Raw genomic sequence first — 26,117 nt, 5'->3', positions numbered from 1 at the left:
TACTAAGAAGCAGAAGGTGACCTGTTAATTTTAACAGACACCGTATTCAGTTTGGTTTGCTGCTGTTACTAATCTTTCTGTTTCTTCAAATTAAAAATTGATAAATAAAAACAATAAGAACACATTTGAGAAATTCTTCAAGATTCCTTCTTGGCTGATTTTCAGTGTAGAATGTATTTCCCTAAATCCTACTTATTAAGCAATTGCAAGAGTAGGTTGGTTGGTTATTCATTTAATCACCATTTCGAAACCATCCTTACCCTTCCCAGGAAGGTCAAAAAGTAGCCTGTCATTTGAATGCCCAATTTAACTGGAAAAAGGAAATTGCTTTCATCATTTTTACTCTGCCTTTTCTAATTGGATCGAATGTCAGCTTTCCATGCAGTGTTCCCTGACATACACTCATGTTTCTAGTGCAAACAGATTAGGTCCATCTGCATCTGTCTCCATGGACCCTGGGATTGCATACGCTTTGGATACATATTTATTTTGTGGATTTCATTTCCATGTTAATTAGAATGTAGGTTCCTGGAATTTCCATCCTGAGTATGATAATCTTCTTACAGTCAGCAGGATGGAAACAGCTGCCTGCTGTTTACTTTGTGAAAGATGGTGTTCCTTGCTCAGATGATCACTAGATATTTACTTTCTAAATCAAAGATTGTCCCTCCATTTCTCCTTACAGATTTGTCAGAATATGTCACTTTATTGAGAACTTTTAAACTCAATTATATTAGGTCATTGCGGGTTTTTGGAAGGCACAGTGAACTAAAATTATTGGGAAATCAAATTTACTAATATGCATCTCATTTCTTTTTCTTCTACTCTAAACTCTGCCATTTTTTGAAACAGATTTTTTTAAGATTAATTATTTTTCTAATTACAAAGGTTATATATGTCAAGTGAAGGAAATCTGGAAAATAGACTGTCACACTACTGTTAAAATTTGATGGCTTTATTTTTTGCATAAGTACAGCAGATTTTTGTAAGATTTATTATTATGTAGATAAGTAAGGTATTGGTTCCAAAATGCTTTTTTTTTTTTACCAGCCATCCTTCTAACTGAATCAAGAATTTGTTAGATAATAAAATGCAGCAAATTATTCAATTCAATATTAAATATGTACTAAAGATTTATTATGTGCCACCTACTTTCCTCTCTCTGGGGTGGGTGGGAAGGGCACAAAAATAAATAAGACATATCCTTGCTTTGAAAAAGCTTATAACTAGAGCGATAAAAACACAGTTAAAAGTAATTAATATAAGGTAGACTGTGATAATAATAACCATTACCAAGCACTAATTATATACTTTTATTTCTCATACAGCTCTATGATGGGGGTGCTCGTATTTATCCCATTTTATAGAAGAGTACACTCAAGCTGAGAGATATTAAATATTGTGCCCAGATCACATAGCTAGTAAATGGTAGAAATGGGATTTGAATTCAGCAATATGGTTTCAGCCAGGTTCTCCATCACTGTAGGAGAGCACTTTAATTATAACATTTCTTTGATTTATAGAAATATATAAACACTCTCAGAGTTTTCTTGACATAAACTATAGTGTTCCACAGGTCTCTCCAGTGTTCCTCATTCTCACCTTCTTAAGTGAAAAGACCAACAGTGGAAAATTTACTTTTGAGCTTGTAGGTCTATGAAAGCAGTTTTGTTATGACAGCAATGGAAAGGATAAGAAAATCAAATAGTTTAAAATTTGGCCATACTCATGTTCTGGGATTATTTTCTCTGAGATTAAAGAGTGAGTGCAGCTCATGAGATAACTCCTTGACAAAATCCAAAAAGTAGCAGGTGCTTTTCAATGAGGGATTAAATTTGGCTGTATATAAGAGAAAATCCAGAAAACAGTGGTTTTTAAAATATAAATGCCTATTTATTTTTGTTGCATAATAAAATTAAGGTAGGTCTCCTGGAGTGGTCTGATGTCTCTATGATATTTTCAGGGTCCTGGTTTCTTCTATCCTTTCTCCTAGTCATCATGTGCTTGTAGTCACAGGTGAGCTGCTGGAGCTCCAGCCATCACATTCAGGTTCCAGGCAGATAGAAGAGGAGGGGCAAAGGAGAATAAGGGGCTTATGACAAGTGAGTCACTTCCCTCTAAAGACCGTTCCCAGAGGCTTAATTTTAAATATGGATGTTTATTTGTATGAATGAATGTTCTACTTTTAAGAAGGTTAAAGTGGGGTATGAGGACAGTCCTTGTGGAGTACCTGGATCTGCAGTAGGAGAACTCTTAATTTTTCAAAATATTCATACTACTGTTCCTAGAACTAAGAACTATGGAAATTTTGGAAAAGAATGATGCTAAATACTGCGAGTTCTATTTATAAGGGACATAGTTCCAAATGTTCCATGAGGCCAAGATAGATATTTCCTTGTAAAGGAAATCTGAAGTTGTCACAACAGACCTTTTTTTTTTTTTTTTTGAATGGTTATAATAATAAAACACGATGTCTCCTGTATAAAAGAGCCTTGGCTAATGCCAGCCGTGAAGCATGTAAGCATGAAAGACACATAAATTTATGCTGAAGTCTCTGATTTTAAAAATAAGGCTATTATTTAGCTTTGTTGTAGTCAGTCATTCAGTCATATCTGATTCTATGCAACCCCATGGACTGCAGCACACCAGGCTTCCTTGTCCTTCACTAACTCCCAGAGTTTGCTCAAATTCATGTCCATTGAGTTGATGATGCCATCCAATCATCTCATCCTCTGTCACCCGCTTCACCTCATGCCTTCAGTCTTTCCCAGCATCAGGGTCTTTTCCAATGAGTTAGCTCTATGCATCAGGTGGCCAAAGTATTGGAGCTTCAGATTCAGCATCAGTCCTTCGAATGAATATTCAGGGTTGATTTAGCCCAATTAATATACTGTGAAAGTCTAAAATGCTTTGGAGATGTCCATTGATTAAGGGGCTTTGGGTGACCTGTGAGTAATGATTCCATAACTTGCAGATCTATATTCAACCTGAATATCCAGTAATATTTGACAAAGCCACCGAGTACTTGCTACAACCTCATCCTCCCCACACACTTCTCCCCAACACACATACAAAGTTGATAAAGCTCAGGCAAGGTCTGTGTTATCACAAATGTATGCTGCTGCTGCTAAGTCACCTCAGTCATGTCCGACTCTGTGCGACCCCATAGACAGCAGCCCACCAGGCTCCCCAACCCCTGGGATTCTCCAGGCAAGAACACTGGAGTGGGTTGCCATTTCCTTCTCCAAATCACAAATGTATACCTCTGATTTTCTCTCGTTTGACCAATGTCACAGAACATCTCTCTTTCAGGACTCATAAAATTTTAGTTCTTCCCTCTTGCTATAATCAGATTCCTAACCCATGATGCCAACCAGAGTTTCATGGGATGGTTACTTATTTATTTGTATCAGTTCAGTTCAGTTCAGCTGCTCAATGGTGTCTGACTCTTTGTGACCCCCTGGACTGCAGCACACCAGGCTTTGCTGTCCATCACCAACCCCTGGAGCTTGCTGAAACTGATGTCCACTGACTCAGTGATGCCATCCAAGCATCTCATTCTCTGCCTTCCCCTTCTCCACGTGTCTTCAATCTTTCCCAGCATCTGGGTCTTTTCCAATGAGTCAATTCTTTGCATCAGGTGGCCAAAGTATTGGAGCTTCAACTTCAGCAACAGTCCTTCCAATGAATATTCAGGATTGATTTCAGTCAAACCAGGATTGACTGGTTTGATCTCCTCTAGGCTAAGAGACTCTTAAGAGTCTTCTCCAACACCACAATTCAAAAGCATCAATTCTTTGGTGCTCACCCTTCTTTATGGTCCAACACTCACATCCATATATGACCACTGGAAAAACCATAGCCTTGACTAGACAGACCTTTGTTGGCAAAGTAATGTCTCTGCTTTTTAATATGTCGTCTAGATTGGTCACAGCTTTTCTTCCAAGGAGCAAGTGGCTTTTAATTTCATGGCTGCAGTCACCATCTCCAGTGATTTTTGAAGACCAAGAAAATAAAGACTGTTATTATTTCCATTGCTTCCCCATCTATTTGCCATGAAGTGATGGGACCAGATGCCATGATCTTAGTTTTTTGAATGCTGAGTTTTAAGCCAGCTTTTTCACTCTCTTCTTTCACTTTCATCAAGAGGCTCTTTAATTCCTCTTTGCTTTCTGCCATAAGGGTAGTGTCATCTGCATATCTGAGGTTATTGATATTTCTCCTGGCAATCTTGATTCCAGCTTGTGCTTCATCTAGCCCAGCATTTTTCTTTTTTTTATTTTATTTTTTAACTTTACAATATTTATTGGTTTTGCCATATATCAACATGAATCCACCACAGGTATACATGTGTTCCCCATCCTGAACCCTCCTCCCTCCTCCCTCCCCGTGCCGTCCCTCTGAGTTGTCCCAGTGCACCAGCCCCAAGCATCCAGTATCGTGCATCGAACCTGGACTGGCGACTCATTTCATATATGGTATTGTACATGTTTCAATGCCATTCTCCCAACTCATCCCACCCTCTCCCTCTCCCACAGAGTCCAAAAGACTGTACTATACATCAGTGTCTGTTTTGCTGTCTCGTATACAGGGTTATTGTTACCATCTTTCTAAATTCCATATATATGCGTTAGTATACTGTATTGGTGTTTTTCTTTCTGGCTTACTTCACTCTGTATAATAGGCTCCAGTTTCATTCACCTCATTAGAACTGATTCAAATGTATTCTTTTTAATTAGCCCAGCATTTTTCATTATGTACTCTGCGTGTAAGTTAAATAAGCAGGGTGACAATCTACAGCCTTGATGTACTCCTTTCCCAATTTGGAACCAGTCCATTGTTCCATGTCCAGTTCTAATTCTTGCTTCTTCATCTGCATACAGGTTTCGCAGGAGGCAGGTAAGATGGTCTAATATTCCCATCTCTTTAATAATTTTCCTGAGTTTGTTGTGATCCACACAAAGTCTTCAGTGTAGTCAATGAAGCAGATATAGATGTTTTTCTGGAATTCTCTTGTTATTTCTATGATCCAACAAATATAGGCAATTTGATCTCTGGTTCCTCTGCCTTTTCTAAATCCACCTTGAACACCTGGAACTTCTCAGTTCATCTACTATTGAAGCCTAGCTTGGAGAATTTTGAGTGTGTGAGATGAGTGCAATTGTGTGGTAATTTGAACATTCTTTGGCATTCCCTTTCCTTGAGATTGAGATGAAAACTGACCTTTTCCAGTCCTGTGGCCACTGCTGAGTTTTCCAAATTTGCTGGCATATTGAGTGCAACACTTGCACAGCATCAACTTTCAGGATTTGAAATAGCTCAACTGGAATTCCATCACCTCCACTAGCTTTGTTCGTAGTGATGCTTTCTAAGGCCCACTTGACTTTGCACTCCAAGATGTCTGGTTCTAGGTGAGTGATCACACCACTGTGGTTATCTGGGTCATGAAGATCTTTTTTGTACAGTTCTGCTGTGTATTCTGGCCACCTCTTCTTAATATCTTCTGCTTCTGTTGGGTTCATACTGTTTCTGTCCTCTATTGAGCCCATCTTTGCATGAAATGTTCCCTTGGTATCTCTAATTTTCTTGAAGAGATCTCTGCTGCTGCTACTGCTGCTAAGTCGCTTCAGTTGTGTCCGACTCTGTGTGACCCCATAGACGGCAGCCCACCAGGCTCCCCCATCCCTGGGATTCTCCAGGCAAGAACACTGGAGTGGGTTGCCATTTCCTTCTCCAATGCGTGAAAGTGAAAAGTGAAAGTGAAGTCGCTCAGTTGTGTCCGACTCTCCGCGACCCCATGGACTGCAGCCCACCAGGCTCCTCCATCCATGGGACTTTCCAAGCAAGAGTGCTGGAGTGGGGTGCCATTGCCTTCTCCTGAAGAGATCTCTAGTCTTTCCCATTCTAATATTTTCTCTATTTGTTTGCACTGACCACTTAGGAAGGTTTTCTGATCTCTCCTTGGTATTCTTTGGAACTCTGCATTCAGATGGGTATATCTTTCCTTTTCTCATTTGCCTTTCACCTCTCTTCTTTACTCAGCTATTTGTAAGCCCTTCTCAGACAACCATTTTGCCTTTTTGTATTTCTTTTTCTTGGGCAGGGTTTTGATCACCACCTCCTGTACAATGTTACGAACCTCTGTCCATAGTTCTTCAGGCATTCTGTCTATCAGATCTAGTCCCTTGAATGTATTTCTCAGTTTCACTGTATAATCATAAGGGATTTGATTTAGGTCATACCTGAATGGTCTAGCGGTTTTCCCTTTCTTCAACTTAAGTCTGAATTTGGCAATAAGGAGTTCATGATCTGAGCCACAGTCAGCTCCGGTCTTGTTTTTGCTGACTGTATAGAGCTTCTCCATCTTTGGCTGCAAAGAATATAATCAATCTGATTTCAATGTTGACCACCTGGTGATGTCCATGTGTAGAGTTGTCTCTTGTGTTGTTGGAAGAGGGTGTTTGCTATGACCGGTGCGTTCTCTTGGCAAAACTCCGTTAGCCTCTGCCCTGCTTTGTTTTGTACCCTAAGTCCAAACTTGCCTGTTACTCCCGGTATCTCTTGACTTCCTACTTATGCATTTCAGTCCCCTATGATGAAAAGGACACCTTTTTTTTAGTATTAGTTCTAGTAGGTCTTGTAGGTCTTCATAGAACAGTTCAAATTCAGCTTCTTCGGCATTAGTGGTTGGGGTATAGACTTGGGTTACTGTGATATTGAATGGTTTGCCTTGGAAATGAATGGAGATCATTCTATCATTTTTGAGACTCCACTCTTGTACCCAAGTGCTGCATTTCAGACTCTTTTTTCAGTAACCAATAGAATAAGGCGAAGGTGATGGAACGGGATTACCTTACATAATCCTGCTGCCATTTCTCTCACTTGTTGGCTTTGAGGGTCACATTGGGAAGGCCCAGGTGGCAAACAGTTGAGGGAAGCCTCTGGCTTGGTCAACATCCACGAAGAGACTGACACCCTCTGTCCAACAGCCCATGGGGATTGAGCCTTGCCAATAACCACGTGAGCATGGGTCCTTCTCTAGCCTAACCTCAGCTGATTGCAGTGGTGGGGGACCCCAAACTGAAGAACCCAGCCTAGCCTAGCAGCCTAGCCTCATCCTGACCTGAAGACATGATGAGACAAGGAGTGTTCCTAAAGGCTGCTAAGTTTGTGGTAATATTGTTAGATGGCAATAGATAACTAGTATAAAACACATGATCATAATGTCCAGAAAAGAAGAGCAGACAGTGAAATTTTTGCTTTGTCAAACTTTATATTTATAATCACATCAATAAAATAAATAACAGTAATAAAAAGTAAAATAAAGAGGATGAGATGGTTGGATGGCATCACCAATTCAATGGACATGGACTTGGGCAAACTCTGGGAGATGGTGAGGGACAGGGAAGCCTGGTGTGCTGCAGTCCGTGGGGTCATGCAGAGTTGGACACAACTTGGTGACTGAACAGCAACAACAAAAAACTAAAGATAATTAAATGGACTAAAAATTCAGAAATATATTAATATTTATGAAAAAGAAGAGATATTGTCCTGTGACAGAAATTAATAAATTTGTGGTTTCTGTTTTTAAGCCTTATTATCTGCAAATTTGTCAATTACTTCCTCAAAATAGGTCTCTTTTGCATATTCATGTTCAGCAGAGGATAGGTAGATTTGTTAACTTATCATTTCCCACGATTGATCCTTACATAGGAATTTGTCTATACCACACATGGATTGGGATGACCAGCAGCACCCAAAGCAAGCTCAGAACTATATTACAAATTTACTTGCAAACAATATGTATCATCCTGTCTACTTGTGTCAGGCTGACTGTATAGCTCAGATTTCTTTGAAGTAACTTCCAAGTAGAATACCATGCCCAAGCACTTTCAAGTAGAACAGCATATTTCTGGAAACAACCTAACTATCCATCAACAGATGAATGGATAAAGAAGTGTGGTACATGACATACAGTGGAATACTACTCAGCCATAAACAGTGAAGTAATGCCATTTGCAGCAACATGGATGGACCTAGCGATTACCATACTAAATTAAGTCAGAAAGAGAAAGATGAACACCATATGATACCACTTATATGTGGAATCGAAAATATGACACAAAGGAGCTTACCTACAAAACAGGAACAAACTCATAGACATAGAGAACAGACTTGTGGTTGCCAAGGGAGAGACAGGATGGGGGAACGATGGATTAGGATTTAGGGATTACCAGATGCAAACTAGTATATATAGCATGGGTGAACAACAAGGTCCTATTGTATAGCACAGGGAACTGTATGCAGTATCCTGTGATAAACCATAATGAAAAAGAATATATGTATGTGTATATATATATTTGAGGAGGACATGGCAACCCACTCCAATATTCTTGCCTGGAGAATCCCTATGCACAGAGGAGCCTGGCAGCCTACAGTCCATGGGGTCACAAAGAGCTGGACACGACTGACTGACTAAGCACAGCACACTACAGCATGTATGTATATATAACGGAATCACTTTGCTGTATAGCTGAAATTAACACAACATTGTAAATCAACTATATCTCAGTTTTTTAAAGAGTAGAACACCATGTTTGTTAAAGAATAAATGATTAAACTGTGCTAATTTCAAGTGTGCATTTTAGATGTTTAGAAAAGTAATCATGGTAATTGTCTAGAACTTAGACCAAGGAAAGTTTTGTTTTTGTTTTTTTTTTTTATTGGAAGAGTATTCCATCATTGATGTTTAGAATTTCTAGTGCACAGTGATAATAAAAAGTAGACTGAGTTTGAGTCAGTTTTATTATTGCTGGTCTGAGCCTGGGGCATATTTCGCCCCAAACTCAGGGCATGGGATAAAGTGTAATGAGGGCTTTATTATGTGTGGGGTTTCCAGGAAAGGGCTCTCTGATGACTTCATATTTGGGCAGTCCTCTAGGGAAGTGAGAGAATGAGCTGCGCTACTATCTGGAGGAGGATTGTAGCAACCACAACAGTTCTGAGGCCAGAGTGCAGCTGTTATGTTCCAGGAACAGCAAGAAACTGGAGGACTGAAGCAGGAGTGAAGTGGGTGTAAGAGCTGAAGAAGTTAGAGAAGCAGCCAGTCAGGGGGCGGGGAAGGAAGGCATGACTGCCTGAAACATGTAGTACTTGTTTCCATCACCATCCTTTGCCTTGGGTGGCGGGCACTGGGGTCTGGATTTCCAACTGGAAAACCCCACCTGAATCAATTTTTTCCACTTAATAGAATTGTTTCCCAGTGTAGAAAATGAGGATAATAAAACCTATCTCGATAGGGCTATTGGGCTTATTAAATGAATTAAGATGATGGTTGGGCAAGTGTAAATCTCTGTGATAAAAACCACTCTTTGATGGTTAAATGCTGAAGAACCAGGGAGGTGGAGGCGTTCCAAGTGAGTGCTCTGGACCCTGTCATCCTCTTCCTTAACTGACCCCATCCATTGATTTCCAGCACCCTCTCCACACCTCCCCTCTTCAAGCAGGAGGCCTTGGTGAACACAGCCAGGCAGGCGCGCTTCTCATCAGCACGACAGGAGGAGTATAACCGCCCACTGTGATAACGTTTAAACCAAGCTAAACAGTATAAGATAACCTTCATTTGCAAATCTGACGAGCAAAATTACAGGGTTCAGCTCTAATAGAGGGGGGAAATGAAGCTCGAGATCATTATTTCCACTTCTAAGATTAGCAGCTGGAAAATACAGTACATCTGTAAAATGACAGTGTCAAAAATACCCTAGTTTTGCATGACAACAGCCTCCACACAGAAGAAGAATCGCTTCAGAGAGTAGAAAGGGAGACATAGTTCTCCCAGAGGTCACGTCAGATGGACATTTCTGAGTGCTTGCCACATACCAGACCAGGCTACCATGACATCACTTGCTGAAACGACTGATAAAGGTCTTTGAAAAATAGCTGCTTACCCAAGGGAAAACATAAGCTGTCTTTCCATTCTTTTTCTCTTTCATGGGTCAGAAGAAAGTGTTCTTTGCTTGGAGAAATACTCCTTTATATAAATCAAGTAGGGAAGATGGGGATAGAAGGATTTAATGCAGGAGTAAGAGGTTGTCCCAGGAGAAATTGAACATCTCCCTTAAATTTCCACAGGGTTGTTTATTTCTGCATCATAGTCAGTAATTTACTGGGGTTCTTGGCCCCCAGTAGACCTGGGTTTAAAACCTTGTATTCCATTGACTTATGGGACCTGGAGCAAACTACTTAACATTTCTAAGTTTCTATTTTCTTAGTAAGAGGAGATAATAAGTGTAGTAGGTAGGTCTGTGATGAGGATTAAATGAGAATAATATATGTAAAGCACAGCACAATGTTCAATAAATTCTGGCTGTATCAGTACTGGAGGGAAATTATATAAAAGTCTTATCAGAAGAAAAAAGCATAAGAATGGGGGAAAATAATCAACTTTAAAAATCACTGTAGTTTCCTACAGTTTAATATCCGTCCACTGTAACGTTTAATATATGTGAATTGCTTTTTTAAGTCCATATTCTACTTGCTACTGGTATTAGAAATAGTTTTTTTTCCAAACATTTGCTTATTTATTTTTTAAAATTTCTTTCTTTTGGCTGCAGTGTGTAGCATGCACGATATTAGCTCCCCAACTAGGGATTGAACCCATGCCCCCTGCAGTGGAAGTGTGGAGTCCTAACCACTGGACCATGAAGGATTCCCTGTTGTTTTTTAAAAAGGAGATTTTTCAATATACATTATTTCACAATACACTTGGTTTAAAAGTCAATGTATGAAGAATCAGCATAATGTGAATTTAAATTTAATGATAGTGTTAATATTTTTAAAGAAAACACTTAAAAATCACCAGTAGAAATACTTATTTTCAGTACAGTACATCTTCTTTATCTGGAGCCATGAGTAAATGAAATATTCATGACACATAAGTAAAATTTCCAAATTACTAAAACCAAATCCTTAAACATCAAAACTTTGAAAATATTTCCTAAATGTATTTTATGTAATTATATCTATTATTTATTAAATGTAAGTATGCACATGCATAAAAATAACATTTTAGGCAGTCATATTGAACAATTTTTCTTATTCTTGGTATTTTCTTATTGACTTTGCTTCATTGATCTGAACATCATTACTGCACAATGCTGAAATATGAATTGCCCTCAGGAGCTCATAAAATAGAAACTCACCAATCTAAATGGCTTTGCACTGAAGAATTCTTCAAAAATTACAATTAGAGTTCCTTTTTAATATTTTAGGGGAAGGAAAATTTTCCCTCGACCCCTGGCTGGGTCTGACAATTAAACCGACAAAAACTGGTTGACAGGAGAAAAGCATACAAATTAATTTAATATGAGTTTTAAGGAACATATGTGCTTTTGCAAGAAAATGAAGACCTGGAAAAAAGGTTAAGCCTGAGCGTTTTTATAGAAGGTTTAATGAAGAGTAGAAAGGGGAAAAGCATGATAGAACAAAAGGTTTAAGCTAGGCTAGCAAACTGGGGGGAAATCATCAAGGCCTGTTTGTTTGGATTTCCTCTCCCTTTGGAGATGAGGGCACTTCTGTGTGCTAGGTGCCAGGAGGGTATCTCTCTCAAGAGCGTCCTACAACCTGCATCAGGGATAAGAGGGAAAATCAGTGTGACCTTCCTATACTTGTTGTTTATCTATATTAGCTTAAAATATTCAAGTTGCCAAGGTGCCATGTATTGGGGGAACATGTTCTGCACCTCACCAGCATCCTTATCTTCTGGCCAAAAGAGGAGAAAAATAGACTTTTTTAAAAAAACAAACGGGAAAATGAGTCGCACAGCAGACCTCTCCGTTGCTGGGAGCCGGCATATTGCATATTGAGTGAGGATCTGGAATAGCTCAACTGGAATTCTATCACTGCTGAGAGCCAGCGTGAGGCACTCCACCCATGACAAAGGTCATGAGGAAGGAGGCTCGGCATACGCAAAGGCGGGATCGAGCCTCAGGAGTCCCCCTGGAAATTCTCGAGCATCTACCCCCAAAACCAGAGTCTGCCTACTTTCTGCTTTGTGCTTTCACCTACACCTCTGACTTTACGGGGGGCTGTCTCCCACTACCTCTCTCTGAAAAAAGAGTTAGCTTACAGCTCCAGTTAATAATTCTTGGATGTGACAGTGTTTAACCTACAAACTCCTTTGGAAATCCTCTAGCCTGCCTGAATAGGTTTTTCTGGCCACATGTGATTGTTCAGAGCCTCCCAACTGTGAGAGGCAGGAGATGTTCTAAACTGCCTAAACACAGATTCCTTTGAGTAGTTAAAAGATTGATTAGAAAATGTATTGGTGAAGGGTTTTTCACTTGTTGGGCCAATGTTTGCTGCTAAGTCTCCATACTCCTTACCTACTGTGTCTTTGGCAGTGTATTGATTGATATAATGGGTGTATAGAAATGTAAAATGCAGCTTTGTTCAATGCTTTTTGGAAGGCTGGCGCCTGACTTTGGAATAATCACCTTTAGAGAAAGATAAGTTTCTTAAAATGTTAACAGGCCTCCGGGCCAGAAGATGATGTCTATCACCTGAACTTTTGCATATGATAAGTTTACAGGAAAAAAGCCTGGCTTGCTACATGACTCTACCCCTTCCCCCATTATCCTCTATGCATAACTTAAGGTATAAAAACTGCTTTGGAAAATAAAGTGCGGGCCTTGTTCACTGAAACTTGGTCTCCCCATGTCACTCTCTCTCCCAAATTTCAACTGAGTGTCCATCTGGAGCGCGGATGTCCTCTGCGACCATTTATTTGCCTGGGCTTCTAAGACCCACTCGAGAAGGTGTCTAAGGTGGGGCACCTTCCGCTATTCGAGAGGGCGCCTGCGGCCTCCGTGGTCAGAGCTAACCTGGTGTCACGGGTTATATTGATTTTCCGCGTAAACCAAGCCACTCAGCTTCTTTTCTCCACTGAATTTTCCTATTGAGCTATCCTTATTTCAGCCGCTTTTCTCCACTGAATTTCTTCACTGAGCTATCCTCATTCTATTACTCTTTGAATCTTTGATGAATAAATAAATATAAATAGGTCGCCGACGCCGTCCCCGCTTCGAATACCCTGGATCAGCCGGGGCTGGACCCCGGCACTCCGTGTTACTCAAGGACAGTCACATCTCCACCTCAGTTTCTATGATCCAGAACTAGAGGATGGTATGTGACTTCCAGGTCACCCCCAGTTCTCATTCCTGAGCTTCCTCCTACTCAGCTATTTAGAGAGGACTTCTTCTATGCTGAGGACTCATTCACAGGGAATGCAGCTGGACCTGGGAGAGGATTCTGACTTTCTTTCCAAGGGTTCTGACTTTTCTTTGCCAATTAGAATTCTGCCAAAGTAAAAAATTTTAACTAATAGTCATAGACCAGCAAATCATTGTTGCCATGGCATACACCACTACCATCATCAATAAAGTGTCTCTGACTTTTTAATGACAGCAACATAGCAGGTTTTCAATGCATCTTAGTTGAATTGAGTTTGAGAGTGATTTTTCTTTTTAGTAAAAAGAGAACATACATAACAGCATGTCTACTTATATAGAACTTATTATGTATTAAGCATTATTGAGTGCCTTACAGATATTAACTAAAGTGACCCACACAATCTGTGAAGTAGACAGATGATGTGACTCCTATTTTACAGATGCTTATTTATGATTATCTTATATTGAAAGATTTTGTAGTCTGCTCAAGATCACACAAGTTATTTTTTGTTTGTTTTTATTTTTTCTCTTTCTTTTTCTTTTTTATTAAACTTATTATTTTGCATTGGAGTAGAGCCAGTTAACAATGCTGTGATAGTTTCAGGCGAACAACAAAGGGACTCAGCCGTACATATATATGCATCCTTTCTTCCCCAAACTCCCCTTCCATCTGGGCTACCACATAACACCAAGTAGAGTTCCCTTTGTTATACAGCTGGTCCTGTTGGTTATCCATTTTAAATATAAAAAGATTACATAAACTATTAACAGTAGAGAAGAAATTTAAATTAGGCAGCATTCATGTTTTTACCACTAATCTACACCAATTCCAATTTTACATTAAAACTAATCTATTTGTATATAAAATATCTGGAAAGTTGTATATGCCAAATGCACAGAGTAATTCTATTAGAGTGGTGAATTTCCAATATTTTTTCTTACTTATTTTTTGATTATGTGAATTTTCTAATTTTATACTTTTTCAATTAAAATGTTTTATTGTAGTTCTGGGTAAGGTGAAATAAGCATACTCCAACGTGTGTCGCTGTTAAATGTAACTACAGAACCTGGACCTGGACAGAATGCGTGGTACAGCTAGTTCATGATTCTGTAACATAAACAGTGGCAGGAAGATCAGGAATGAAGACCAGGATTTGAAAGTGCCACCGAATAGACAGTTTGCTGTTTTAACCCTGGTTTCTCCTTAGACTTGAGTAAGGCTGAACTTGGAAGAGCACAAATAGAGAGAGCTCTAGAAACCTTCTTGCAAAAGGGGTTCTCATGCTCAGAAAGAGCAGAGGAACTCCTGGGGTTTCTTCTTCATTTTCTTGCTCCCCAGCCCCCTAGTAATCCTGCAGCAGTCACAGGGACAGGAACAGGAACCTAAACTCTGAGGAAAAGAGAACTTTCTCTCCAAGGGAGAGGGGTTTCTCTCCAAAAACCCCTGTTGTTTTTTTCATTCTTTCTCTCCCTCCACCAACCTGCATCTTCCATCTGTGCCAAATTCAGTACAGTCATGGCAAGTGCATGGGAGAACAGAGTAAAGTCCCAGGTTTCTGGCCTAAGGACTGAAACAGGGGAGCTCAAAGAATTTAAAAGTAGCAGGGAGATTGCAAAAAGAGGAGTTTGGAAACATAAGCCCATAAAAGTTCTTTACAAAATCCTGGACTTACCTCTGAACATGGATCCAATCCTGAACACTACCAAAGACTTTGAGAACTGAACTAAAAGAGAGACTCTGTCTAAATCCCAGACCAGGTACTACATGAAGCACCCACAGGACACACCTGAACAGCGTGGCAAAAGCTTTGAAAGTAAAACTGATTGCGAAACCACAACCAAAAGAACCTTCAGTCTTTTAAAAGTTGAACCATTTGGGTCAGTTGTCCAAAATAAAAATATCAACATGATCTATAGGATTTAGAAAAGACCTAGAGTCTAATAACACGACATTCAAAACATCCAGTATACAATCCAAAATTACCAAGCATATGAAAATCTCAATTGATGTGGGAAAAAATGATGAGTAGACATCAAAGCCAAGAAGGCCCAGATGTTGAAATTATCTGACAAAGATATTTTAAAATGTTCCAAGCAATAAAGGCAAATATCCCTGCAATGAATGAAAATAGAAAGTATCTACAGAGAAAACAGAAAATATATAAAAAAGAATTAAATGGAAATTTTAGAACTGAAAAATAGAATAACCACAAAAGAAAATCTTACTGGACACAATAATGTAATAGAGGCAACAGAAGAAGGAGTCAAAGAGTCAGTGGAATTGAAGATAGATCAATAGAAATTATCTATATATGCAACAGTGGAGAAGGCAATGGCACCCCACTCCAGTACTCTTGCTTGGAAAATCCCATGGATGGAGGAGCCTGGTAGGCTGCAGTCCATGGGGTCACTATGAGTTGGACACGACTGAGCGACTTCACTTTCACTTTTCACTTTCATGCATTGGAGAAGGAAATGGCAACCCACTCCAGTGTTCTTGCCTGGAGAATCCCAGGGCCGGGGGAGCCTGGTGGGCTGCCGTCTATGGGGTCACACAGAGTCGGACACGACTGAAGCAACTTAGCACAGCAGCAGCATATATGCAACAGAGATGAAAGAAAAAGAACAGCGCCTCAGGGACCTTGCTGTCCTCAGAGATAATACCGAAATATCTAACATTTATGTCATCAGAATCCAAGAAGGAGAACAGTAAGAATATGGTGCAGGAAAAATGTTTGAAAAAATCATGGTTGAAAACTTCAAATTTGGCAAATAACAAACCTAAAAATTCAAGGAGCTCACAGAATTCCAAGTAAAATAAATGCAACGATATGCTCAAACATCATAATCAAACTGCTGAAAACTAAAGGCAATGAACAAAGTATTGAAAGTAGACAGAGAAAAGTGATGCCTTACTTATAGAGAAAAAGCAATTTGAATGACTATGAATTTCTCACCAGAAATCACAGAGGCTGAAAGGAAGTAGCACATTTTAAAAATGCTTAAAAAAAGGAAAAAAAAAAAAAAAAAGAATTTTGTACATAGAATAAATATCCTCCAGAAAAGAAAATGAAATAAAGATATTCTCAGATGCAGAAAAATTAAGAGATTTTATTGCTAGCAAACTGACTCTGATACCCAAAGAAACTAGAACATCAATATTTTAAAAAGAGCAATGTAAGTGATAAATGTCTGAGTAAATACAATAGACTGAGTTATTTAAAAAGTGTTTGAAGTTTGAAAGCAAAAATTATGAAATTATCTGAATAGTTTGAATATACGTTGATATAATATGTAAGAAAGTGCCAACATAAAAGCAGGGGAGATGAAGGGACTTAAAAGATGGTAGGATTTCTACATTCCATGAAAAGTGGTACAATACTATTTCTAAATGTGTCAAATGTTAAGTATGCCCTAAAGCAATACTTAAAAACTATGCAAATAAATGTAGACAGAAATCAGAGTAGACAAGTTAAAATGGAATACTATAAGATATTCAAATAGCTCAAGAGAAAGCAGAAAAGGGGAAACAAACAAAAAAAGAGGAAGTAAACAGAAAATAAATATTAACATGATATACCTAAACCCAAACATATCAATATTTACATTAAATATAAAGGCTTTATCTGAATTATAGAGATTGGCAAACTTTTTCTGTAAAAGGCCAGATAATAAATATTTTCGCTTTTCTGGCCAGGGTGTCGCAACTGTTCAATTTGCCCATTGTAGCACAAAAGCAGTCATAAACCAAGCATAAATAAGTGTTTTGGCTGTGTTCCAAGTATACCTTATTGGTTAAACACCAAAACATGCAGTGAGCTGCATAAGGCCCATGGATGGGCTGTAGGTTGGTGGTTCCTGTCCCAAACAAATTAATTAAAAGACAAATTGTCAGAATAGATAAATAACCATGGTCAAACTGTATGCTATCTGTAAGAAACTCACTTCAAATACAATGGCATAAGTAGACAAAAAGTAAAAGGTGGAAAAATTATACCATTAATCAAAATGGAGCTGAGGTGGCTCTATTAATATCTAACAAAGAAATCTCATAGCAAAAAATTTACCAAGAGTAAATAGGAACACTACATAATGATAAAAGGATCCATCACCAAGAAGACATAATGCTCTTCGATGTCAATGAACCTTAAGATGGAACTTCAAAATACATGAAGCAAAAACTTGTAGTATTGAAAGCATAAATACAAAAATGCATAATTGCAGTCAGAGATGTAAACACTTCTTAATACACAATGTAATTATTATAGTAAAATTACCAAGGATATAGAAGAACTGAACATTATCAACTAATTGCATCTAATTGATGTTAATAGAAACATTACCTGACAGAAATATTAAGAACAGCAAATGGAATATAGCAACACATGAAAAGAATAATCTACCATGGCCAAGAAGAATTCCAACAGTTAGAACCGGACAAAAAACAAGGGACTGGTTCAAAATTGGGAAATGAGTACGTCAAGGCTATATATTGTCACCCTGCCTATTTAACTTATATGTAGAGTGCATCATGCGAAACTCTGGGCTGGATGTAGCACAAGCTGAAATCAAGAATGCCAGGAGAAATATCAATAACCTCAGATGTGCAGATGATACCACCCTTTTGGCAGAAACTAAAGAGGTATTAAAGAGCTTCTTGATGAAGGTGAAAGAGAAGAGTGAAAAAACTGGCTTAAAACTCAACATTCAAAAAACTAAGATCATAGCATCTGGTCCCATCACTTCATGGCAAACAGTGGAAAAAATGGAAGCAGTGACAGACTTTATTTTCTTGGGCTCCAAAATCACTGCAGACGATGCATGCAACCATGAAATTCAAAGATGCTTGCTCCTTGGAAGAAAAGCTATGACAAATCTAGACAGTGTATTATAAAGCAGAGACATTACTTTGCCAACAAAGGTCCATCTAATAAAAGCTATGGTTTTTCTAGTAGTCATATGCGGTTGTGAGAGTCGGACCGTAAAGAAGGCTGAGTGCCAAAGAAATGATGCTTTTGAACTGTGGTGTTGGAGAAGACTCTTGAGAGTCCTCTGTCTCTTGAGGACAGAGATCAAATCAGTCAATCTTAAAGCTAATCAATTCTGAATATTCATGAGAAGTATTGACCCTGAAGCTGAAGTTCCAATACTTTGGCCACCTGATGTGTATAGCTGACTCATTGGAAAAGACCCTGATGCTGGGAAAGATTGAGGGCAGGAGGAGAAGGGGGTGATAAGGACGATATACTTGGATGGCATCATCGACTCAATGGACATGAGTTTGAGCAAACTCTGGGAGATAGAGAAGGTCGCGCAAGCTTGGTATGCTGCAGTCCATGGGGTCACAAGGAGTCTGACATGACTGAGTGACAGAACAACACCAACAAGGAGAGTTCATCACAGGAATGCGAAGCTGATTCAATACTAAAAATCAAGCAATGCAATCTACTATGTCAGCATCCTTTTCAAGTACATTTTGAACATTCACCAAGGTAGATTATGTTCTGAGCGATGAAACCTTAAGAAATTTTTAAAAACGGAAATAAAATAAAAAGCGTGTTCTCTGACAATAATATGATAAAGCTAGAAATAAATAGGAGAATAATAAAAGGAAAATCTCTGAATACTTGGAAATTAAATGATATGCATCTAAATGAGCCACAGGTCAAAAGGAAGTCTTCAGGAAGATTAGTCAAGATTTAAAACTGAACAAAAATAAAATACAACATAACAGAAACTGTGGGATGAAGACAAAGCAGAGTGTGTGTGTGCTAGTCACTCAGGTGTGCCTGACTCTTTGCAACCCCATGGACTGTAGCCCCCCAGTCCTCTAACCATGGGATTTTCTAGGCAAGAATACTGGAGTGGATTGCCATTTCCTTCTCCAGGGGATCTTCCTGACCTTGGAATAGAACCTGGGTCTCCTTCATTGCAGGCAGATTCTTTACCAGCTGAGCCATTAGGGAAACCCTACTTAGAGGGAAACTATAACATTAAATGCTTATATCGAAAAGAAAGATTTTATATCCATAATCTAAGCTTCCTCCTTAAGAAGCTAAAAAAAAGCAAAATGAACACAAAGCAAGTTAAAGAGAGAAAATAATGAAGATAAAGGCAGAAATCAATAAAATTTAAACCAGGAAAACAATAGAGAAAATCAATGAAACAAAGAGCTGACTCTTTGGAAAGATCTATAAAATTAATAAATGTCTATTAATATTAAACCCCCCATAAGAAAGAGAGAAAACATTATGTACCAATTGGAGGAATAAAAAAAGGTTATCACAGTTGTCACCAGATATCTTATAACTATTAAAGAAATTGAATGCATAGTTTTAAAACTTCTGCAAAAAGTCTCTAGACCTAGATAATTTCACTGGAGAATTTTACAAAACATTTAAAGAAATAAAACCATTCTATGTAATCTTTTCTAACAAGTAAAAAAGGGCAAAACATTTTTTGAGTCATTTTATGAGGCTAGCATTATACTGACACCAAAATCAGACAAAGACAGTACAGTCAGTTCAGTTGCTCAGTTGTGTCCTACTCTTTGCGACCCCATGAATCACAGCACGCCAGGCCTCCCTGTCCATCACCAACTCCTGGAGTTCACTCAAACTCATGTCCATCAAGTGGGTGACGCCATCCAGCCATCTCATCCTCTGTCGTCCCCTTCTCCTCCTGCCCCCAATCCCTCCCAGCATGAGTCTTTTCCAATGAGGCAACTGTTCGCATGAGGTGGCCAAAGTACTGGAGTTTCAGCTTTAGCATTATTCCTTCCAAAGAAATCCAAAGGCTGATCTCCTTCAGAATGGACTGGTTGGCTCTCCTTGCAGTCCAAGGGACTCTCAAGAGTGTTCTCCAACACCACAGTTCAAAAGCATCAATTCTTTGGCGCTCAGCTTTCCTCACAGTCCAACTCTCACATCCATACATGACTATAGGAAAAACCATAGCCTTGACTAGACAGACCTTTGTTGGCAAAGTAATGTCTCTGCTTTTGAATATGCTGTCTAGGTTGGTCATAACTTTCCTTCCAAGGAGTAAGCATCTTTTAATATCATGGCTGCAGTCACCATCTGCAGTGATTTTGGAGCCCAAGAAAATAAAGTCTGACACTGTTTCCACTGTTTCCTCATCTATTTGCCATGAAGTGATGGGACCAGATGCCATGATCTTAGTTTTCTGAATACAACAACAACTAAATGCCTACAGACCAGCTGCTGCTGCAGCTAAGTCGCTTCAGTCATGTCCGACTCTGTGTGACCCCATAGACGGCAGCCCACCAGGCTCCCCAGTCCCTGGGATTCTCCAGGCAAGAACACTGGAGTGGGTTGCCATTTCCTTCTCCAATGCATGAAAGTGAAAAGTGAAAGTGAAGTCCTTCAGTCGTGTCCGACCCTCAGTGACCCCATGGACTGCGGCCTACCAGGCTCCTCCATCCATGGGATTTTCTAGGCAAGAGTACTGGAGTGGAATGCCATTGCCTTCTCCCACAGACCAATATCACTCATAAACAAATTTTCAAAAATATTAGCAAATTAAATCTAGCAAAATATGAAAAGAATAATACACCATGACCAAGTCAGCTTTGTCTCAGGAATGCAAAGCTGGTTCAATGTTCAAAATCTATCAACATAATTCACCATATTAACAGTCTAAAGATGAAAACTCTTATGGTCATATCAATTGACATAAAAAAATCATTTTAGGGAGTTCAACATTAAGGAAACTTCCTCAGTGTGATAAAGGGCATCTGTAAAAACACACAACTAACATCTTTCCTAATGGGGAAATGCTGAATGTTTTTCTAAGATCAGTAATAAGACAAGCATAATTTTAGGCATGCATATTAGATGGCTGAAACTCTAAAACAAAGCAAGGAGTCTATTATTCAAGCCAGGATAATGGTTACCTCTGGGAAAGGAGGTAGAGAAGTGGTTGCAATTCGAAGGGGCACAGAGGGATCTTCCGAATGTTGGCAATACTGTTGTCTATTTTTTGACCTAATGGTATTTTCATCAGTGTTTACATCACAATTTGTTGTGTATTTATCTTCAGCACTTTCCTGTATTTCCATTATATTTTTCAATGCAGTGTTATAGAAAAAAAATTAATATTAAAAAAAATTTAAAATGTTACTTTCTTTAGAGAGAATTTTTTCTTTAGAAAGAATAATTTAGTATGATACTCCTCGTAACTTTATATTTTTATTTTACTTTGCTTTTTAAAGCCAGAACATTTATTGCTTGACTAATCATTGAAATCCTTAAGATGAACCGGATACCGCGACAGCTGCCCTTTGGGGTTTAAGTGTTGTTCTTTAATGGAATCCATGCCTGAATCTGCCGTATACAGATTTTAGGTGCCGCATTCGACCAGTCCCCGTGGTATTTCGCCTTTTAGCTTTACCACCCCAGTTATACTTTCTCTTTTGTTTGGCAGGACAGCCACATCTGCCGCAGGTTGACTTCTGAAGGTGGTAGGCTTTACAACCGCAGCAGCAGCACAGCGTGTGGCTTATTCTGATGCTTTCCAAATGATGAGGTTCCCTTTGTCATCTTGCTCTGCCCAACTTTCTATATTTTTAATATTAACTCTGCTGCTGCTGCTGCTGCCAAGTCGCTTCCGTCGTGTCCGACTCTGTGCGACTCCATGGACGGCAGCCCACCAGGCTCCCCGGTCCCTGGGATTCTCCAGGCAAGAACACTGGAGTGGGTTGCCATTTCCTTCTCCAATGCGTGAAAGTGAAGTCGCTCAGTCATGTCTGACTCTAAGCGACCCCATGGACTGCAGCCTACCAGGCTCCTCCATCCATGGGATTTTCCAGGCAAGAGTACTGGAGTGGGGTGCCATTGCCTTCTCCAATATTAACGCTAACAATTTATAAATACTTGAAGTAAAAAATTGCCCTCTGGAGATTTTATTGTATTCAAACCAAAGTCATAGTTTTAACTACTCAGCACGGAACTTGCTTAACTCCTGAGGTTTTGTTTTCTCACCAGTACAGTGAGGAGTGGGCTAGAAAGTCTCTTCTGGTTGTGGGTGGGGCCCCAGCGCAGGAGGAACACAGGGGATCGGCTAGCAAGCTTCTTAGTCTGTTTTCAGCTTCAATCCAACCCTTTCTGATTGAAAAACTGTCAAAAATTGGCCTTAATTACCTAAAACCTTTTTATATAAGTTCCTTAAAAGATTATTTATAGTAAAGCCATTTAATATCATTAAGATAATTCCATGTGCATGTAAAAAAAAAAAACTTATTTTAAATTCCAGTGATGGCTCAAAATGTCTGTCCTACTTTTTTAGGTTTCCACTTGCTTAAAATAGTATTTAAAATAAAAATTTGAACCAAAGGACCAATAGGAATTTGGAAAAACAAGCATGGATAGAAAATTAAGAATGTGTAAAAGTCCTGTAACTAAATCCTAATTTGTATCAGTATTATGGAGAAAATATAAAGTTATGCAAGCAGACTTTAGCAAAAGTACAGATAATAAACCTCAACGCTTTTTTTCTAGATTTGGAAAAAATGACTTAAAGCTTGAATTTTTATTATGAATGCTCATGTATTTAAAAACTTTTAAAGGTCTTACTTTGGGAGTGATATAGGGGTTTTCTAAAATAGTAGCCTATCTTTGTGTTTTATTATACGTGATAAAGTTTTAAATTTGTATGTAGTAAAATGTAGAATTCCCTACTCTGTGATTCCTTTTAATCTTTGCCTAGAAAGTAGTTCCTCATTCATTTCTCATTCATTTAATTAATGTCTTTCATTTATTTAATAAATACTGAACATTTAATATGTTCTAGGTATACATCAGAAAACAAAATAGACAATATTTCCTACCCTCTTGGACCTTACTTGTAGAGGAAGTAGACAAAAAAACATAATTAATAAGTATATTATATGATGTGTTAGAAGGTAGTAAGTGCCATGAGGGGAAAAAAAAGTAAAGCAGAGCTATGGAGATCAATAGTGAGAGGAGGTAGGGGATTGTAATTATAAACAAGGGAGGATCAGAGTAGAACTCATTTAAAAAGGATATTTGAACAAGATACTTAAAGGAAGTGAGTGAATAAGGCAAGCAGATATTTGGGGGAAGAATTTTCTAGGTGAAGGGAATAACATGAACAAAGTTTCTGAGGTCAGAGGTTGCCTGGATTGTTGAAGGAACAGCATGGAGTCCACCGTAGCTGGAGCAGTGACAAGTTGGGAGATTAAGAGGGGTAAGGGGACTATTGTGAGACTCTAAGAAGTCTGACATTCACTGTGAATAAAATGGGAGCCATTGAAAGGCTCATAATCTAACTTGGGTTTTGACAGGGTCACTCTAGCTGTTCTTCTGAAAATGACTGTAGGGAAACAAGCATAGATGCAGAGTGACCTGTTAAAAGACTATTACAATAATCCTGGCAAGACGTGAGGGTGACCCAGATCATAGTGTAACAGTGGAAGTAGTAAGAAGTGGTCACATTTTGGATATACGGTGAAGGTAGGATTCCACTGGAAGAATGGATTTTTTATCAGCTGAGATGAAGAAGACTATGGATGGAAAAGAGATGGATAAGATTAGTTCAGTTTTTGACATCTTAAATTAGATGCCCATTTGATATTACAGTAAGTCACTTTTGTACATACAAACCTTCAAGTTGAGAACCTTCAAAAATGTAAACATGCATTCCATCAGTGTCAGGCATGAATGAAATTGCAGCTTGCCCTCTGTGAGTTTCCCTGGTGGCCAGCTGGTAAAGAATCTGCCTGCAATGTGGAAGACCTGGGTTCAACCCCTGGGTGGGGAAGATCCCCTGGAGAAGGGTACGGCTACCAACTCTAGTATTCTGGCCTGGAGAATTCCATGGGCTGTATAGCATGGGGTCTCAGAGAGTCAGATATGACTCAGTGATTTTCACCTTTCACTCTGTCTCCTACTGCTGACGATCCTTCAGCTCTACCATCTCCCACCTCCTCTCCCTCCTCTAGTCAGTAACTCTTCTTGCCTGTTCACTTGACACCAACCCATATATATCAGCTGTTGTACTGTACTACTGTAATTTTTAAAGCCCTGCACTATAAGGGTAAAAACATTTTCTTTATTTTTTGTGCTTTTTTATGTATTATTTGTGTGAAAGTATTAATAAGTCTATTAAAGTACAGTACTATGTGTTAGTTGGGTACCTCTGCTACCTTTGTTTGACTTACAATTAAACTGGACTCACGAACACACTCTAGGAACTGAACTCATTTGTACGTAGGGAACTTACTATAAATGACAATGTTGAGTACTATACTGGACTGAATAGCATCCCCTCAAAATCATGTCCACTCAGAACTTCAGAATATGGCCTTATTTGGAAATAGGATCTTTGCAAATGTAATTATTTAAATTACATAATCATACTGGATTAAGATCAGTTCTAATCCTGTGACAGATGTCCGTATATGAAGGCGAGGTAAACACACAGGGACACACAAGGGACAGTACAATGTGAGGACAGAGGCGGGACTGGAGCAATGTGTCTATAAATTGTAAGATATGCCTGAGATTGCCTGCAAGTACCAGATGCTTTGAGAGGGACCCAGAGCAGCTTCTCTCTCAGCGCCTCCAGCAGCCAGCCCTGCTGACGCCTTGGTTTCAGGTTTCTGGCCTTCTGAACTGTGAGAGAGTAAATTTGAGTTTTATGCCACCCAGTTTGTAGTAATTTGTTAGCGCAATGCTAAGTGAGCAAGTGAAAACATGAGTAAAGTTTAGGGGAAAGATCTGGACTGGAGATACAGATTTGTGTATTGAAATCATATAGACAACATTTAGAGCCTTGAAATTCAATTTCAAGTAAATGATATAATTAGGCTGGGGAAGAGATCCAAATTCTGAGCCATGGGGCCCTCAACATTCACAGTTTGAGACGATGAAGAGGAACCAGGTAAAGAAAGTGACCAATTCAGTAGAAGGAAAAGCATGAGTGCGGTATCCTCAAGTTAAATAGAGTCTATTTAGGGACTTCCCTGGTGGTCCATTGGTTAAGAATCTGAGTTGCAATGCAGAGGACATGGGTTCAGTTCCTGGTTGGGGAACTAAGATCCCGTATGCCTCGGGGCATCTGAGCCAGCGTGCCACAACTACTGGGCTTGTGACCCACTGGAGAGCCTGTGCACTGCAACGAAGACCCCACGTGCTGCAAATAAGACCGGGTGCAGCCAAATAAATAAACAAAAGAGTCTATTTAGATGGAGCACCATCAGCTAAAACAAGCAAGATGAAAAATTGGAAATTAGCATTGAATTGATTAATACAGTGATCATTTGGCAAATTTCATAAAGAGAGTTTTGTTGGAGTGCTGGCAGATAAAGCCTGATTTGGAATGGATTTAGGGGAGAATGTGGGGAAAAAACTGTAAACAACGATCGTAAACAAGACAAGTAGCAAAACAAAGTAATTCTGCTTTAAAAAAGAGCAGTCAGGGAATGGGTTAAGACTCTGCCCTTCCACTGCAGTGGATGCGGTTTGAATCCTGGTCAGGGAAGTAGGATCTGACATGCCTCCTGGTGCAGCCAAAAACAAACAAACAAAACAAGAAAACAACAAAAAAGAGGAGTCAAAATAGAGTTTATGGGAAAATGTCAATAAGTGGGGTCATGAGAGGGCTATTTTAAAACTGGAAAAATAACAGCATGTTTATGTGAAGAAGAGAGTGATGCAGAAGAGAGATGAAAACCCATCCATCTAAGAGATGCAGGGAATGAGTGATGTCCTTGGATACGGAAGAAGGGATGAGATCTGGGACAGAATGGTCCAAAATGGTAACAAGGAACCACAGCTGGCTTCTGAGCACTTGAAATGTGGCAAGTCCTAATTGAGATGTGCTGTAAAGCACAAAATACATACCAGA

The 26,117-nt window shown here is 39.1% G+C and overlaps 1 protein-coding gene and 1 pseudogene across 1 annotated transcript in view; both read right to left on the bottom strand.

Moving 5' to 3' along the window:
- Window positions 1-26,117, bottom strand: part of PCED1B (PC-esterase domain containing 1B) — a 259,218-nt gene that overhangs the window by 18,622 nt on the left and 214,479 nt on the right. The gene's annotated exons all lie outside the window — the stretch shown is intronic.
- Window positions 21,334-21,925, bottom strand: LOC102404919 (annotated as a pseudogene).

The sequence above is a fragment of the Bubalus bubalis genome, chromosome 4, assembly GCF_019923935.1.
Source record: "Bubalus bubalis isolate 160015118507 breed Murrah chromosome 4, NDDB_SH_1, whole genome shotgun sequence".
In the NCBI taxonomy this organism is placed as follows: domain Eukaryota; kingdom Metazoa; phylum Chordata; class Mammalia; order Artiodactyla; family Bovidae; genus Bubalus; species Bubalus bubalis.
Note: the sequence above shows the minus strand (reverse complement) of the source record. Positions and strands in the feature narration are given on the sequence as shown.